Raw genomic sequence first — 19,196 nt, 5'->3', positions numbered from 1 at the left:
AAAATTGAATTGAAAATGAGTAGAAAAGAAAAAAAAAATGAATTAAATGGGAATTTTGTGCCTAGTTTCACCTCCAATTGGTCTTATACCAATTGGAGCTACACACTTAAGGTTCTAGGCCCAAAACACAAACTGCCCTATTGCATTTTATTCATACTCATCAAAGATCACCTTTAACCCTTACCAAACTTTACCTTTATGCCATTTCTGGTTTGTAACCTAATCTAAACATATTTCACAACATTTTATTGATCATTTTGGCAGCTTACAATCACATTCAACATACACCATTAAGTGCAGAATTTGTCAAATTCAATTACAACAATTTAACTACCTATTCATGCTCATTTACATGTTCAACTTCACACCATCACACATATACCCAAAATGCCATCACAACTAACACAATTCAACATTAATATTCCATCATCCAAACATGAAATAACATCCTTATGGGTCACCCAACCAGGCTGCCAATTCATGCATTACATTCCATTAATTCCCAAGCTTCAAATTTCAAATACACATTCACATATACTAAGTATACATCACCCAAATAATTTCCTACACACATATACATTTAATCAATCCTTTAATCTACCATTTAGAAGCAAGAATAAGCTTTCCTCAAAGTGTTTCCATGGCTGCCAAAAGTACACATCCCCTTTAAACATCAAACCTCAAAAATTTCTCCATAAATCAAGTACCCATAACATCCTTACAAACTTTAATAAAACAATAATAAAAAACTCAAGCTTACCACTTTGGAAATTCTTCAAAACTCCACAAAAACTTTCATTTCTTGCTGCCTATCTACTGCCCATGGTGTGAGGATCATTTTTCATGAAGACACTTGCAAGAAATCAAGGCTTGATCATGGAGAACTTGAGCTCCAAGCATGGTGCGGCTATGGAGTTTCTTTGGGAGAAATCTTCACTTCGGCAATGGAAGGGAATGAAGGTTGAAGATGAGTTTACAGATTTGTTAGTGGATTTACACCTGCCCATTTAAAGGTTGTTTAACCCCATAGTGCTCCACTCACCATAAATAATGATATTATATGTTTAAATGTGTTAATTACTCAATTTGAATCCCATTTTTGGTATTTACATTAGGTACCACTAATTAAACCTTTCATGACATTTTCCAAATATAATATCATGTATTTTCAATGAAATTTAGGTCAAAAGACAACTTGGGATGTCAAATGCCCACAATGCCCCTGTTTGGGTTGCATTCCCGATTTTTCGGTAACACCGGGTTTTGTCTGTTTTTCGATTTCTCACTTTTCTTTGTACTAATTAATTAATTTTTCTTTAATATTTATAATGGTATTTATACTTCAATAGGTGTCTATTTAAGTCTTAAAAATAATTTCCAGTGTTCCCCGCGGTCTAGGGCTAGTCAACGGTCCACGCCGTAACTTCCCTGTGCGGTCACCCATCGCTAGGGTTCTCGGCTCGCTTAACTTGGTTGCATTTCTTTACTATTATTTTTCCTTTGTTTTTCTTGTGTTTTTTTTCTTGTATTTCATTATTTTATGTCTCCTCACTCATATCGAAGTGTAGTTCTAGGCATCCTAGCTGTCCGGACAATACTGGTCATCGAAACAGTAGAACGCACTACCCAACATAGAGGTGTTACAAATGGTCACTGGGACAGTAGAATGTATGGACTTGTCATAGTGAGGATGTTACAACTCTTCCCATCTAATTTAAATTTGGTCCTCAAAATTTACCTGATGCAAACAGTTGAGGGAACTGTTGCCTCATCGTCTTTTTGCTTTCCCAAGTTGCCTCCTCAGTGTTGTGGTGCCTTCAAAGCACTTTCACCAGTGGAATCTGTTTGTTTCTCAATTCTTTCACTTCTCGAGCTAGGATCCATATGGGTTCTTCTTCATATGTCAAGTCCGGCTGACTTTCAATCTCTTCCATGGAGATGACATGTGAAGGGTCTGAGCGATATCTTCTTAGCATAGACACATGAAATACGTTGTGGATCTTGTCCAGCTCTGATTGTAAAGCTAGCCGATAGGCCACTGGTCCCACAAGCTCAATGACTTCATATGGGCTAATAAACCAAGGGCTTAACTTACCGTTTCTTCCAAACCTCAATACTTTCTTCCACGGTGACACTTTCAGGAACACTCTGTCGCCAACTGCATATTCTATCTCTTTTCTCTTCAAGTTGGCATAAGATTTTTTTCTATTTGAGACAACTTTCAAATTAGCTTTGATTAACTTTACTTTCTCCTCAGTCTGTTTCACCAGGTCTGGTGCTACCAACTTATCTTTGCCCAATTTAGTCCAACACACTAGGGTTTTGCACTTCCTCCAATATAGTGCCTCATACAAAGCCATTTGAATGCTAGCTTGGTAGCTATTGTTATATGCGAATTCTGCCAGTGGGAGGTATCTATCCCAACTTCCCTCAAACTCGATGACATAATTCCTTAACATGTCCTTAAGAACCTAACATATATTTCATGTTATTACTATCATTTCAGTTCATTATTTGTAATAATTCAATAGGTTTCAATGTTTACCTGGATTACTCTTTCTGATTATCCATCCGTCTGAGGATGAAAAGCCATGCCCAAGGATTCTTACAACTTCTTCCAAAATCTCAATGTAAACCTTGGGTCTCGATTAGATATGATGAAAAGTGGGATTCCATGCAGTCTAACTATCTCACAAATATACAACTTTGCTGGCTTCTCCAGCGAGTAGTCAGTCCTAACTGGTAGAAAATGTGCTGAATTTGTCAATCTATCCACTATCACCCATACTACATCATGTTTCTTCTGGGTGAGAGGTAGACCACTAACAAAATCTATAGTGACCCGGTCCCATTTCCATTTAGGTATGCTTATAGGCTATAGCAATCCTGATAGAACTTGATGTTCTGCTTTAACTTGCTGACATGTCAAGCACCTAGTAACATAGTCAGCTATATCCTTCTTCATTCTAGGTCACCAATAATAAGGCTTCAGATCATTATACATTTTTGTGCTTCCCGGGTGCATAGCATAAACACTAGTGTGTGCTTCTTTCAGAATACTACTATTTAATTCCCCATTATCTGGTACACATACTCTTCTTTTGTAGTACAGACACCCATCGGCTTTCACCTCATAATTTAGTTTTTTCCCCTCTGAGATTTTACCCACAATAGCCATTAATTTTTCATCCATCTTCCGCCCATCTTGTATCTGTTGTAGTAGGTTTGGCCTTACTTATAACTCAACCAAATTAGCTCCATCTCGAGCCAATGATAAACAAGCATTCAGTGATCTCAAGGCTGTAATGGATTTTCTGCTTAGGGCATCGGCAACTACATTTGACTTCCCAGGATGGTAGTCAATCACACAATCATAGTCTTTTAGGAACTCAATCCATCGCCTCTGCTCCTTCTAGGTTGGCAAGTATTTCAGACTTTTGTGGTCTGTGTAGATGTAGCACTTTTCACCATACAAGTAGTGCCTCCATATCTTCAGTATGAAGATAATTGCTGCTAGCTCCATATCATGAGTCGGGTAGTTCTGTTAATGTGGCCTTAGTTGCCTGGAAGCATAGGTGACCACTTTCCCCTCTTGCATCAATACACACCCTAACCCATTATGTGAAGCATCACTGTAGACCACAAAGTCCTTTCCTGATATTAGCTGTGTTAACACTGGTGCTTCTGTCAACATAGCCTTCAACCTCTCAAAACTGGCTTGATATTTGTCATTCTACTCAAATTTAGCATTCTTATGCAACAGCTTGGTCATTGGAGCAGCTATAATAGAAAATGCCTTCACAAATCTTCTATAATACCCAGCTAGCGCCAAGAAACTTCTGACCTCAGTTGTATTTCTGAGAGGCTTCCATTCCATTACCGCTTCAATTTTCTTGGAATCTACTCTAATCCCATCAGCTGATAGTATGTGTCCAAGGAAGGAAATTTCTCTCTACCAGAAGTCACACTTGGACAACTTAGCATATAGCTTTTTCTCTCTCAGAGTTTATAAAAAATCGTCAAATGTTCATCATATTCTTCTCTGTTCTTAGAATACACCAGAATGTCATCAATGAAGATCACTACAAACCGATCTAAATATGGATGGAAGATATGGTTCATAAGGTGCATGAAAGCTACTGGTGCATTTGTCAACCCAAACGGCATCACCAGGAACTCATAATGCCCATACTAGGTCCTGAATATAGTCTTAGGAACATCTACATCCTTTACCCTTAGCTGATGATACCCCGATCTGAGATCAATTTTTGAAAATACACCTGCTCCCTTCAATTGATCAAATAGATCGTCAATTCTGGGCAATGGATATTTATTCTTCACAGTTACTTTGTTCAATTGTCAGTATTCAATGCACAATCTTAAGGTCCCATCCTTCTTCTTCATAAATAGCACTAGAGCTCCCCATGGTGAAACACTGGGGCATATAAACCCTTTATCCAGTAACTCCTGCAACTAGATTTTCAGCTCATTTAATTCAGTGGGTGCCATTTTATAAGGAGCAATAGAAATTGGTGCTGTACCTGGTATTACCTCAATAGCAAATTTGACTTCCCTTTCTAATGGCAAATCAGGCAATTCTTTAGGGAACACATATGAGAAGTGTCTTACTGTGGGTATATCACACAGGTCTGACTTAGCCTGCCAAGTATTAACCACGTGTGCTTGGTAGGCTTCACAGCTTTTTCTCATCAATTTTCTTGTAACTGTGCTGAGATGACATAGGATGGGAAATCTATCCTTTCACCCATGACTGTGATCTCAGTACCCTTAGGAGCTTTCAATGAAATCCTCTTCAATCTATAGTCCACTATTGCTTGATGACGTGATAACTAGTCTATTCCCAAAATCACGTCAAACTCGTGGAAGGACAATTCAATTAGGTCTGCCGATAATTCATACCCCTGAATCCTCAACGAGCAACCTTTATACACCTTATTCACTGCCACACTGTGGCCTAGTGGATTAGTGACCATAATATCTTGGTTACTCTCCTCTACTAAGATTCCCCTTTCCACGGGTAGCTTGATGTAGATATATGAATGGGTAGATTCTGGATCTACCAAAGCTCTAGCAGGTGCTCTGGCCTCTGGCCTCTTGGCTGACTCAGATGCAGGCCTCTGTGATGGACCAGCTGACTCAGATTTACTGGCCTTCTACCCCTTTGAAGTGCAAGGGTAAGCCAATCTGCTTGTGCTGGAGCAGCTGTAGCAGTCCTCTTTGGACAATTTCTGATATGATGTTTTGTAGACCCACACTGTAAGCAAGCACCAGTTACTCTCTAACACTCCCCCTTGTGCCACCTCTGGCAGTGTGGACAAGCTGCAGAAGCTACTGGGCTGGTCCCCTGAACACCATCCCTGGAGAGCTGCCCACTGATGGTGTGGACTGGCCTCTCCTATGTGTGAACTGTGGCCTGGGCCTCTGGGATTGGCCCTGACCTTGAGGCTGAGCTAAACTTTGAGTAGGGGGACCCTTATACTTCTTACTGGGAGCAGAGGATGAACTGGACTAACCTGGGCCCCTCTTCTGCTGTCTATCCCTTCTATTATGCTCCTTTATTCTGACTCTTTCTACTTTCAATGCAACATCAACTAATTTGGCGAAATTCGTAATCTCCAACACTGTTATCATGATTTTAATATTGCCATTTAGCCCTTCTTTAAACCTTCTGCACCTCTCAGCCTCTGTAGGGACTATCTCCCTCCCATACTGGCTCAGTCTGACAAATTCGCACTCATATTCTACCACTGATAGCTGCCTTTGCCTCATACTAATAAATTCTCTTCTTCTCTCTTCCAGGTACACCTTATTGACATACTTCTTCCTGAACTCTGTGAGGAAAAAATCCCAAGTGATCTGATCTGGCTGCACCTCACTAGATACTGTGTCCCACCACCAGTATGCATCATCTTGAAGCAGGATCCATATCCTAATCAAAATAATAAAAAACAATAGATTTGCGTTAGTGTCACCTCAACACTTACAAATGCAATGCAATGGTATGCACTTTATCTAAACCAAGAAACGTCTAAACCGATGCTCTGATGCCACTAAATGTTACACCCCTTACCCATCTACAGTGAAGCCAAGCAAGATATGCCACACAGTGTTCCAAAGTACCATATCTCATTTCATTGATATTTATCATTTCTTAATTTATTTATTTATGGATCACTAAGTGAAATTTATGAAATTGATATCATTTATATCATTTACTGAAATTATAAATTAATTTGAGGTTTTGAAAATTTTACAGAAAATCTAGAATAGTTCCAGCTAAAAATGGAGAAAAGAGTTCTTCGTAACCTGTAGAAAAAACTTCCAAATATATTCCCAATCCTTCTCAACTCCAAATGATCAACATCATCTCAACATTTCTCAATAATTTTCATTCATTCAATTCATATCATACATAATTAAATTCGAACTCAAATTTATGAAGGCAATACTTAATTTCATTAATTTACACATTTACAAAATAATACAAGTGTTTATAATTTACATGATAACATGAAAATCTAAATACAAAACACAATTGACAAAAATACAAAGGAGAATCCTAGTGCCCTACCAAAATACACTGTAGATGAGAGGTGACACAGGACACTAACAAATCTGACTCTCACTAGTCTGGGGTCTACTGGGCTCGCGCTCCGTATCTCCTGTACCTATGCATGGCAAAAGCAACGCGCTAAGCAATACTGCTTAGTGGTGTCAATAATAAAATAAAAATAACTAAAATGAAATAAACATGCAGAGTATATGCTGATTTTTCATACGGACAAGTTTTGATAATTATTTGTAGTATTATTAATTATGTACTTCTTATATTAATTATTTGATTAAAAATTTTTTGAGATTTATTTTGGTTGCCCAAGTAACCTATACTAGTTGACTGGACTGGATAAATAGGTAAATTGGCACTGGGTACCAAGTACCTTCGGCCGTCACACCATCGGTCACAAAAGTGTCTCCTGGTGTGCAACAGAATAGCTGATAAGCCGTCACAGTAATCGGGCACAAGGCCAAGTATCATAATAGTGTCAGAATGGCTAAAAGCCATAAAATCATGAAATGGCCACATAAGTCCTAAATCACAAAATGACATGATGCTATATGAAATACTGCTATTAGAACCCTATTGGCATGCCAACCTATCAAAACCAATCACACTAGGCCTACTAGGGCATATTACAATTTTAAATATGAAAATTCTTTGCAATTGTAGTTCAATAGTTACTATTCATCCCATTAGTCAACTAAAATATTGACTTTTTCATAGACAATAGGTATATTAGTCCTAATATCACCAATATACCACATTTTGTATTCTAAAATTGTTTGCATTGGTTGCCAATACCATTTCAAAGCTTATTGTTTGTTATTTAAAATTTTCAGATTTCATGCCTTAAACTTTTCCAATGGTTATTGCTACAGTGAAAATTTGACAAAATTCTCTTCATGAAAGTTGTTCTTTTATGTGTCTTCTTTAATTCCCTTTTTGAATCACTCCATTTGGAGTTTTTTAGCTCAAGTTATGCTAATTTAAGCAAGGGTGGCCGGATTGGTATCTACCCAAGATTTTTGGGTAGAATCCCATTCTGGCAGTTTTGGTGTCCTAAATTTGGTGGGAAATTTCATTAAGTTCTGGTCAGAATTTGGAGTTGTGTTCTTCAAGAAAGTTGTCCTAAATTGTCTATCCTTTTTATTGATATAAATTTTTGGTCAATTGCACTTTTTTGCACTGAGTTATGACCAAATGAACAAATACTGTTCATTTAGCCATTTTCCACGGCCAGCATGTTGCTTACCCGGATTGAGGCAATTTTTAGGTCAACTTAAGTGTGCTTTATGGGCAATGTTCCTCCATAAAAAATGTGGCATTATGTGTCCAATTGCACCTTCGATTGACCTTACACCAATTAGAGCTACATATGTAACATCCCCACTGTACGTGTTCTGTACGTTCTATTGCTCTAGTGGCCAAATAACAGTCCAGGCAAGTCAGGATGTCTGGAACTATACTTCGGTGATAGTGAATAGACATATAATGATGAAATAAATACAAAGAAAATACAAGAAAAATCAAACAAAAATGAAAGAGAGAAAATGAAACTAAGTTAAACGAGTCGTCATCGCAGCGATGGGTGACCGCACTGGGAAGGCCATTGCTGACCCCAGGACCGCAGGGAACCCTCAGAATTTAATTTCGGGACGTAAGTAAAGGTATATTGAAATATAATTGACACTAGAATTATTAAAGAAAAATTAATAAATTAGTACAAAGAAAAATGAAAAATCGAGAAACAGACAAAAATTCCAGATACTAAAAATCGAGAATATAACCCGAAGTGTGGTATTTTGGTCATTTGACACATAGTGTTGCCTTTTGACCTCAATCTCCATTAAAAATAAATGATATTACACTTAGAAAATGTCAAAGAAAAATTAGAAAATTAGTATGAACGAAAAATAAAAATTAAAGAAATCGGTGGTACAAGGAGTAAATCGGTGTTACCGAAAAAGTCCAAACTTGACCCGAAGAGGGGCATTTTGGTCAATTGACACCTAGAGTTGATCTTTGACCTAAATATCCATGAAAAATAAGTAGTATTAAAATTTGAAAATGTCATGAAAATAAGAAGTTTTATACATAATGTAATTAAAAGAAATTATGGGGACATGATTAAAATAACCATAAGTTTAATTATTCTAATATTAACCTAAAGTGAGTGGTAAATATTATATTCATTAATCTACATTAGTGGAGGGTATAAATACTTAAGTGGACAGAATTCATGACCCAAAAGCCTTCCATTTCTTTATCCAAACACCCATGGCCGAATTCAAGTTCTCCAAGCTTCATCCATGGATGCCCATATACAAGCCTTCATGCACCATTAATCAAGCCATCATTTCTTCAAGAGTCTTCATTAAACTTATTCTACACATCATGGGCAGCATGTAGGAAGCAAGAAAGAGGAGTTTTGGTGAAGTTTAATCAAGCCCAAGATGAGGTTAGTGCTTAATCTCCCCATTTTCTTTCATTGGATCTTGTTTTGAGCTTTGGGTGAGTTGATTTGTGAAGAAATTGAGTAAATTAATGTATATTTGGTGAGCCCTTCATTTTGGCAGCCAAGACATTCATGGGATTTTGATGTGTTTAAATGATGTGGATGAGTTTAAAGATGATGTTTGATATGGGTATATATATGGGAAGTGATAGGACTTGAATTGATTAAAATTGAGAAATTTAAATTATGGTTTGAAACAATTATTGGAGATTTGTGATGTTGCTTCATTTTGGGCAGCCATGAACCCTTGTTGAGCTTGAGTTATTTTTACTTCTAATGAATGAAAATGAAGGTTGAATTGTCCAAATGAAAGTTGTAGTAAGTTTGTGCATAAGTATGTGCATGTAGTGTTTAGATTAAAGGTGTGAAATGGAACCTTGAAGCCTTGAGCAAACTGCCATGTTTGGCAGCCCTTAATAGCATGAATTCATGTGTGAATATATGGTTATTAATGATATATGTTAATGTCAATTTGTGGGCAGCAAGTGTAAGTGATATTGAAGTATGAATATGTTAAAGTATATGTGTAATATTAACATTGAAGTATGTTGAATGTTGGTGGAAGTGAATGTTGAACTTAATGATGAATTGTGTGCATTGAGCACTTGAACATTCTGCCCAGAATTCTTGTTGGAATTGTGTACAATATATATATATAAGTGTTGTTGATTGAATATTGTAGTAATGAGGAGGAGAAGGAACATTAAATTGGGAGTGTATGAGCTTTGTGCAGGTTGTGTATTGAGGGCAGCACCTAAATGAGGCCATAAGTGCCAAACTATGAACCCAATTGGTATGAGGCTAATATGGGGTGAAACTAGACACCAAATAGGCCAACTTTCATGTAGAAAGGTTGCCAAAATTCTGCCTAGAAACTGACCTTAAAAAGTGACCAAATCCGGATTAGTGCATTTAAGGCCTGAAAACTGACCATTTGGGCAGCAGTTAGTATTTAGGCCATAACTAATTCAAAACAAGTCCAATTGACCTGAAATTTTGACCATGAATAGTTAAGACCTATATCTACAAGTCTTATGAAGACACCCAAGCCCATAAATGACCATAAGCAAGTCAAAAAGCTTGCACAAGTTCGGGTCCAAAAACTGGCCGAACCTAAAATGACCTAAAATGACCTAAAGTGACCAATTTTGATACATTTTGACCAGCAATAGTAAAATGACCATAACTTGGTCTACATAACTCAGAATGACCTGAAATTTTGCTCCGCGTTCCATAAGACATAGATCTACAAGTTTGTAGTTTGGACCGAAACCCGAAAACCGAGGAAACTAGGTCGTCTGGCTAGGTCAAAATAGTACACCGAAATCCAGTAAATTGCAATAAAATGCAATACACTTAGAAATGAAATTGGTAATATATACCAACACTAAAAGGCTATAAAATGTGACATATTGGTGACATTAGAATTGACTCACGTAGAGTGCATCAAGGGTCAACATTATAGGTTGACTAATGAAATGAACTGAAGGGAATAGTACCAAGAGAAATAGGACTTTAAGCTAGACAAATCTAGCACACAAAAATTGAGAAATTAACCCAATTTTGCACCAAAGTTGCAATCTGTCTAGCTTTAGTAAATTGATCATATCTTGGTCTATACAACTCAGAATGACCTGAAATTTTGCCTCGCGTGCAATAAGACATAGAGCTACAATTTTGCTTCTTTGACCAGAAGCTAAAAACCAAGGGAAATAGGACTTTAAGCTAGATCAATCTAGCTCACTAAAATTGAAAATTGGTAATTACATAAAATAATGCTTGAAGTGATTTGGCAATGAATGCCAACTTGTGAAAAGGGTAAATTGCATTATATTGACAACATATTGAATTGTAAATTGTGACATGTGATGCTAGAATCAACCTATCCATGATGCATAAAAAGGTCAATAATTTTATTGACCAGTGAAAAGCATAAAGATGTATAAAACCCTATGAATAAAGAATTAAATATGTAATATTGTAATATGCCCTAATTTGCCTAGTTGACTAGTTTGGATAGGTTGGCATGCCAATAGGATTCTGACAGCTGTTTTGTAAATGACTTTACGTCATACTGTGTTTTATGGCTTATTATGCCCTACTATGATCTTAATAGCCTATGGCTATATAGATTGTGTTATTATACTCGGCTTAATGCCTGATTGATTATATGGCTTTTTAGCCACACTATTTGCACACCGGGAGACACTTTGTGACCGATGGTGTGACGGCCCGAGGTACTAGATACCCAGTGCTAGTATATCCGTTTATCCATGCCGTCGATGTATAGGCTACACGGGCAGTCAATTAAAATATTATTCAATTCAAGCAATTAAGTTAAGTATAATGAAATTTCAGTATAATTAAGTTAAGTATTGAATGAATGAGTAAAAGAGATTAGAAAAAGAAACATAACAAAAATATAAATTGCAGAACCGTAGAGACTTGAAATACAATACAGTTAGAATAATTTGTATATTGGGTAGTATTACTGAAAAGTTATAAACTAAGCACTTCCAAGGAGGAACAAACTAGTATATGGGATCATTGATGCTAGAAATAACATACCAAATTAAATTGATTCCTGAGTATCTGAATTATGATTTATTTCTTTCTTTACTTGTATATATTATTTCTTGTTATATTATTGCACCACTAAGAAGAAATGCTTAATGTGATGGAATTGCTTCCTCGCGCAGGTACTGAAGGTAAAACCAGTAGACTGTCGACTGAGATTTTTGGAGTCCAGACCTGCAGAAGTGTCAGAAGGGTTCAAGATTGTCACCTCCTCAGCAATCATGTAGATAGGGCTCATTTTATACATGTTTTGTATATTGTTCATTCCTAGCACATTGTAAATTATTTGAATATCTTGTACAAAATAAACTCATGTAATTAACCTATGAATTATGGAAGCTACTCAAAGTAAGTATTTTAATATGTGAATTGAATTTGAGTTATAATGAGATTGCACTTGTGAATATTGAGATGTTGAAAATCTGATGAGATTTCTGAGAAATCTGGATACTGTATTGAGATACATTATGTTCAAAAATTTTTGAGACTATTAAGTTTGAGAAATTGAGTATATATTGAAATTGTTTTTGGCAGGTTCAGAAGAACTGTTAGTCCAAATTACAGTCGGCACGTTGTCGAATTATCGTTAAAATTTTTGAAATTTCCAAATTTGTCAGATTTTGATAAAACTAAAAATTGTTAGTAGTATGCCCTAGAGCATATCATTTAGTATGTATCTTGTACATATTTTTATTAATAAAAGGCATTTCCACTTTTCCGTTTACATAATATATTTATGTGTAATAGAAAAGGTCCATTGATATTTTGTTAGAAATATTATTCTTAAGTTGTTAAGAATATGGGTGACAATATTTCTAGCACAAAGTATCATAAATAGGTTCACAATCGAGGATACTTCATAATAAGGACATGACTTATCCAGAAAGATTGTATTCATGTTTGTTCCCAAGTTATTTATATGAGATATAAATAAGATGGAATGGTGAGTCTCATGCCATATAACAAACTTGATAGGCACTTATAAATGATAAGTAGGCCGAACCAGTGACACTTATGACAAGCACATGGAGTTTACTCTTGTCAATGTTTTGTCATAAATCATATCAGTGCATATAATCTTTAGACCTGAGATAGCACAGTTATCTTGTATATAGGTAGTTTGAGTTTGATACTGCTTTCATACTTGTACTATGTATGGGTATATGGGCATGTGTTGGCTCCTACTAGTTATATATAGAGGTAGGTGTTGATCAAGATGGAATCTGTTCCTCTAAGTAAATAGAGATAAAATCCTATGTTCATTTAATTGTTCTTGATGTTTCAAGTTCCTGGCCAGGACATATAGATTTATTCAGAAAAGAGTTTCTGATGAGAAAAATCTTTTAATCAAGAACTGGAATTAAAAGAGAACATAATATTCATAGCAAATGGATTTTGACATAAACCATGACTGCAGCTTGAGTTGGGATTTTGTAACAGAGAGATTCTAGTGCATGGTAACATATGATTATAGGTTCATTTAAGGTAAATCTTATTACTAATTGGGTGGCCATGGCATGCTATGCTAGGTGTTAACCATGGTCTATGAGGTTCATAAAATGATTTAGAGAAATCATTTATGGTAAGAAAGAGTTCTGATGATATTAAGAGTTGATATCATGTCTCATTGCCAATTAGTGATGAGCCTAGTAAGTCACACACATACACAAGTTATCACCTATTTAAATATGATTTAATTAATTAATTAAAGAGTTTAATTGTTTAATTAAATAGGTTTGGTTTGCAATTAAATTGCAAAGTCTCTAGCATGACTTGAAACAAAATCTAGATTATTGGATGTGTAGTATAAATTAAATTTATATTTAAAGCGTTTAAATATGAATTTAATTGATGAGAAATTAATTAATAGAGATTAATTAATTAATTTATATTTGATATAAATTAATTAGAAGAAGAAAATAATTATTTTGGGTTAAGAACTCAAAATTAAGACACAGGGGCATTTTGGTCATTTCACAGTGTGACACGTGGCACCATGAGATGGTGACACATGGCATAACACATAAGCTTGCCAAATGTTTTTTTAATCATGTAAGATGATTAAAATCAAGATTAAATATAGGTTTGACACTTGGCACAATGTGATTGGGTCACTTAAACCTAGAGCTAATCTAAGGGTGACATGTGGCAAGGGTTTAATGTGTTAACCTAGCTATATAAGTGTTGTTATGAGAAAAATAAAACACAACCAATAGCCTCTCCTCTCATTTGTCACGCCACTTTGAGCCTCTCCAGCTATTTCTCTTCATCTCTCATCAATTCAAAGAGATTAGCCATCAATCTCTTGAATTAAGAATACTAGAAATTGTTTCTAGTGTCCTGTTTACATTTCTAATCTCTTAAAAGGCAGAACTTGAATTTCTAATTAATAGAAAAAGCTTTAGAGGCTGTTCAAGGGTTGCCATAGGTTTTCTTGGTGTGGACAAGCTAGAGGGACAACATTTGGTGTCCTGAAGACGAATCTCAAAGGCGCAGACACGCTGCAGTGCATTAAGAGGTTAGTGTAATCGTTCTTGATTTAATCTAGGGTTCTAAAATTAATCTGATTAATTTTAAAATCTTAAATGGCAAATACAGATCCAAAAACATATTAAAAGAGTTTTAATATGTTGTTTATCATTGAAATCAAATAGATAAAAATAAATCTTGCATGGTGCATGTGACCATAGGTGAAAATTTTTGAATTCAATGGTATAATCTTGTGTTTTTCACGCTTCCGTTCCTTCAAAAATAGCCTAAACCTCAAATAAATTTTTCGAACAAGTAAATCTAGAACTATAATGAAATCAGATAAGATCAGGTACTTCGGCACGCCGTGTAGCACGTTTTGCTCGGCTACACTGTAGACGGGTGAGGGGTGTTACATTTAGTGGTATCAGAGCACGGTTTAGGCATTCCTAGGCAAAGATAAGTGGAAAGATAGTGTGCATACATGCATTGCATTCATAAGAGTCGAGGTGACACTATGCAGATCTGTTTATTTTTTATTATTCAAAGTGAAGATATGGACTCAGAGTCGCAGAGGGCATTAGAAAAAGAAGTAGAAAACCTAGTTCATGAGGTTATAACGTAATAACTACATAATGTTCTCGATGTTTGTATTGTAAGCTACAGATTACAGTACCGATATAGGATTATTGTGTAGAGCTACGTGCTTCCTCATGGTACAATAAACTAAGAATATTTGTAAGTAATCTATAATTTGATACAGTTACGCCCGAAAAGAGTACTATTACGGGAAATAAATGTGAAAATTCTAGTCAGAAATTTAAAACTTCAGATCTAGCCTATCGAAAGACTACACTTCTAAGGTGGCTATAGTAAGTGACTCAGTTACACTAATGTGGACTACCATTACCACAAAAATTGCTATGAGCTTTGAGAATCTAGTATGGCTATAAATTAGAAAGAACACCTTGAGGATGAAGATATCTGGACATTGATATGGAGTCTTATCAGTATTTTAATATTTTTGACAGGAAGGAATGATGTAGGTATTTGAGAATACATTTAGAAATTGTATTGATGCTCTCTCCGGAAGCAAGAATAGATACCTTCCATTGATGGAGTTATTTTGGCTGAGCTGCAAGTGAAGCCGAATCTGTTACAACTGATACATGATGGGCAAAAGACAGATGGGAAATTAATGGCTGTTATGGGCAAAATCACTGAAGGGAAGGAAACTGAATATGAAGTGAAAGAAAATGGGTGCCTGTACTATAAAGAAAGAGTGTGTATTCCAGATGATAAAGAATTGAAAACCAGTATTCTAAAAGAAGCACATAACAGTGTGTATGCTATGCACCCATAAAGCACAAAAATGTACCATGACACAAACTCGATCTTTGGTGGCTAGGTATGAAGAAGGACATAGTTGACTATGTAACTAGATGCTTGACATGTCAGCAAGTCAAAGCAGAACATCAAGTTCCATCAGGTTTGTTACAGCCCATAAACATACCTGAATGAAAATAATGTAACACCCCAAAAATTTTAAATTTTATCATTTTATGAGCATTTTTGGTATTTTAATTTTACTTAAATTTTAGGAATTTTTTTGAGATTTTTCGGATTTTAAAAATTGGGTTCAATTTTCCGAAAATATAAACTTTGATGATTTTTTAAAATTAATTTAAAGACCACGTGGCAAAACTAAAAATATATTTGGAATCTATGTATTTTTCTGAGTTTTCTGGAATTTTTTCGGAATTTTTGGACCTCGTTTTGGGTCCCGAGGAAGAGTAAAAATTTAAAATTTTGTATCCTGAATCAAACCGGCCGAATCGAACCGGACCGGATCGGACCGGCCTTTTCTTTTTCTTCCTTCTTCCTCCCGCGCGCGTCGACCTCTCTCCCTTCTCTCTCTCTTTTCTCTCTCCTCCCTCCTCCCCTTGCCGCGCCGCCGCCTCCCCTGCTTCCCAACCTTGGCCCTCCCCCACGGTCGGCCGCCGCCTGGAACGCCGGAAAACGTCGCCCGAAGTTGAGCGACGCGCGCGCGCGGCTGTTGGTCTTCCCGACCAAAATCCGGCAGTTCCGGCCACCAATTGGACCGGGTCTTGTGTCTAAAATCATCTACTCGTCGACACCAAGAACACCGAAATCCATCGAGCGGTTTGTCCGATTTTTGCCCGGAAAGTTTTTAGCCCATTTCGACTTTTGGGCTAGATTTCTCGCAAACCGTGAACCCCACGAGAAAACCGAGAGTACCAGAGCGCTCCACTCGTCGAGAGCTTCGCGGCAACATAAATTTCAAATTTTTTCGACACCGTTTTTCAGTAGGTCCCACGGAACTTCGCAGTGTTTTTCCGAGCATTAAATGAGCTTAAAAAATTATGAAAAATTTATGTACTAACCCCTGTGTTGTGGGCTTCGTGTAGGTATCCTCAATTAGCAGAAATTCGACAGTTGACCAGGTCTGCAAATTTCGGGCCAGACAGACCCGTTACCGGAAAAGTCTCCGAATTGGACAGAGGTTTTGGCTACCCCCCCATTGTCAGACATCCCGAGCGTGTTCCGGAAGTCGGAATTGGCAAAGGTAAACCCGAACCTTATTTTTACATAATTTTCTAATGCTTAAATAGGATTAAAAATCCATAAAATATTCGTGGTAGCTTAGAAAATTATGATTCTTTTTGCAATAGCTTAGTAATATTGTTAAGGACCGCGGGGCAAAGTTTTAGAATTTTTAGAGCTGATTTGGGCGGTTTTTGCAAAAATGGTCAATTATAAGGACTAAATTGAAATTTTACATATTGTGATGGATGATTGATTTGATGGGCCCAGGAGGGGCTGTGTGATGTGATTGAGTTGTGGACATAGGGATTGTGAATATAGAAGTGTGTTTTGAGCCCTTTTGCAAGTTGGGTAGGTCCTAGGTATAGGGGAGACTCTGCCGGATTTTCGGCACGACTTAGGACGTATTTGGTCTTTTCTTTGTTTGTATTGAGTCAAATTTATTAAATGATTGTAATAAAAATTATCAGGTGAGCCGGGACAGCCTTCTTCCTCCGCCCAGCCGCCTCAGTGACCACCGTCAAGTCTGTGAGTAAAATATTAATTTTAATTGTAATTTCGATATTATTATATGTTCAAGCATGCCCATGCATCACTTATATGCATATATCTATGTAGATAAATTCTAGGCACGATTTATGTTGCATTCATAACTGTGAAGTGCCATGGATGTTGTTGTGGTAATTTGGAGCAGTGTGTGTGCATTGGCGTGCGTGTGATGTGGTGTGGACTATGGGTAGGACGGGTAGACACGGCTTGAGATCTTCGCTGGGACCCGGTCCTTCGGGGTAGACACGGCTTGAGTTCTTCGCTGGGACCCCGATTTGTTATTAAGTGGAAGTCCGAGCTGAGTTCTTCGCTGGCACCAGGTTGGATTTAAGAGAGCTGTATAGGGGATCAGCTCCCATATATTATGATTGATGTTACAGAGTGCGTGAGTGCTCCAAATTACCTTTTTGATGTTATGATGTGAAAATATTGTTGATGTTGCATTTCACTTTACAGGTTGCATTAGTTCTAGATAGTTATAGAGATTATGGTTAAAATTGATATTTTACTCTCTGAGTCGAACGCTCACTCCTGTTCAATATTTTTCCAGGCCACAGGAGGATATTTTTGAGGTTAACCTGCTTTTCTCCCTCGCAGGTCATTTATTTATGTTTGTGTAATTCTATAAACTCCTAGAATTTTCGCATGTGTTAGAAATATTTATTTGATTTGGGTCTGTAAACTAAATTATTATTGTGGACCTGTAAAATTATTATATGCATGTTTGATGGACTGGATGAGGGAGCTGAGCTCCCATTTATCTTTATGATGATATGAGTATATGGAGGGTGAGCTGAGCTCCCCAATGGATTGTTTAATGTGTTTACAGGTCGGGTGAGTCAAAAAACTCCCCGTTGGTAGGTCCATTTTATGGCCGGACTCTGTCCGGTTGGTTTCTTGAAATTGGGCCCAAATGGGCCTTAGAGTTGGATTAATGAATAGTTAGGCTTACTACGGGCCTCGAGGGCTTTAGGTTGGCCCAGGTCCTAGTGCCAGTCCGGCCCATAGGTTGGGCCGTGACAAATGTGGTATCAGAGGTTAGGCTCCAGATTCTTAGGGAATGTTGTCTAAAGTGTTGGGAAGAGTCTACTAGGAGTCACATGCGGAAATATAGGGTCCACATTCGTCTTGCATTGTCATCTTTGCTTCTAGTTTCTGCTTCAAATAATTATGTATAAATATGAGTCCATAGAGCTGTGTAACATGTTGTTTTGAATTTTGTGGGCTAATGCTGCTGAATTTCAGGAAAATGCGTAAAAGCAGGAGAGCTGTCACTGCACCAGAACCAGATGTGCCTGACGAGGTGTCGGCACAGGATGAGGCGCCTACCCCGAGGAGGCGAGGTAGGAGGCCTAGAGCTGCTCAAGTAGAAGAGCAGTTGCCCACAGTTCAGGAATAGTCTTTCATGGCACAGGGTCCCATGGACCCCATGGCAGCTACTCTAGCTAGGTTACAGAGAACCATTGACATGATGGCGCAGTATATGGTCCACCCTCCACAGCAGCAGCAGTCCACTTCACCAAGAGGAGAACCTTACATACAAATCATCAATTTCAAGAAGTTGGTGCCTGGTACTTATGATGTGTCAGACGATGCATATCGGTTTTTGGATTCCTGCAAGCAGCGAGAGCAGTGCGATTGACTGATAGAAGACTGATAGAGTGTATGCAGCATGTCATAGGGCCTATGCCTAGACAATGGATGAATGACTATGTATTACCTCGGATGGAGGGTTTGACATGGGCTCAGTTTGTGGAACTGTCCATCAATCGGTTTGTGCCAGAAAGCTTCAGAAATCAGAAGTAGTGGGCCTTTGAGGCCTTAAGACAGAATGGCAGGTCTGTAGATGAATATGCTACAGAATTTCTGGAATTGAGCAAATATGCCCCTATAGCAGTAGCTACAGAAACTATGAAGGTGAAGAGATTCCTAAAGGGGCTT

General features: G+C 37.3%; 1 long non-coding RNA gene across 1 annotated transcript; it reads left to right on the top strand.

Annotated features, from left to right (window-relative positions):
• The first annotated feature begins 17,166 nt into the window (after positions 1–17,166).
• LOC131169510 (uncharacterized) lies at positions 17,167–18,035 on the top strand. Its single transcript, XR_009140447.1, has 2 exons — positions 17,167–17,234; positions 17,806–18,035. It is a non-coding gene; the product is annotated as an uncharacterized LOC131169510 (long non-coding RNA).
• The last annotated feature ends 1,161 nt before the right edge of the window (positions 18,036–19,196 follow it).

This window comes from Hevea brasiliensis, chromosome 10, assembly GCF_030052815.1.
Source record: "Hevea brasiliensis isolate MT/VB/25A 57/8 chromosome 10, ASM3005281v1, whole genome shotgun sequence".
Lineage (NCBI taxonomy): Eukaryota > Viridiplantae > Streptophyta > Magnoliopsida > Malpighiales > Euphorbiaceae > Hevea > Hevea brasiliensis.
The sequence above is the reverse complement of the archived record's forward strand: the minus strand, read 5'-3'. Positions and strand labels throughout refer to the sequence as shown.